This window comes from Trypanosoma cruzi (genome assembly GCF_000209065.1).
Source record: "Trypanosoma cruzi strain CL Brener chromosome Unknown tcruzi_1047053462131, whole genome shotgun sequence".
NCBI lineage: Eukaryota > Euglenozoa > Kinetoplastea > Trypanosomatida > Trypanosomatidae > Trypanosoma > Trypanosoma cruzi.
In genome coordinates this window covers 1-200 of record NW_888652.1, presented here as the reverse complement: position 1 = coordinate 200, position 200 = coordinate 1, and the positions used below count along the sequence as shown (strand labels likewise).

The 200-nt window shown below is 63.0% G+C and overlaps 1 non-coding gene across 1 annotated transcript; it reads left to right on the top strand.

Annotated features, from left to right (window-relative positions):
• Positions 1-87, top strand: Tc00.1047053462131.10. The gene has a single exon (XR_008254675.1). It is a non-coding gene; the product is annotated as a C/D small nucleolar RNA (snoRNA), TB11C4C3 (small nucleolar RNA).
• The last annotated feature ends 113 nt before the right edge of the window (positions 88-200 follow it).

Here is a 200-nt window from a genome sequence, read left to right as displayed (position 1 = left end):
TGGAAGCAACCAACTCTTGTGCGCGAGGGCGCGTGGCCCCGTGAACGCGCTTGCGTGATGGCCAAAAACAAACTCAACAGGTCTGACAGCGGCGTGCGCCCACCACAACCCACCTCCGGGCAATTCGGCCCTCTCTTTCTCTTTCTCTCTCTTGCGCTTTCGGGCGGGCCCGCCACCAACCGTTTGCACAGGCAGGGCGC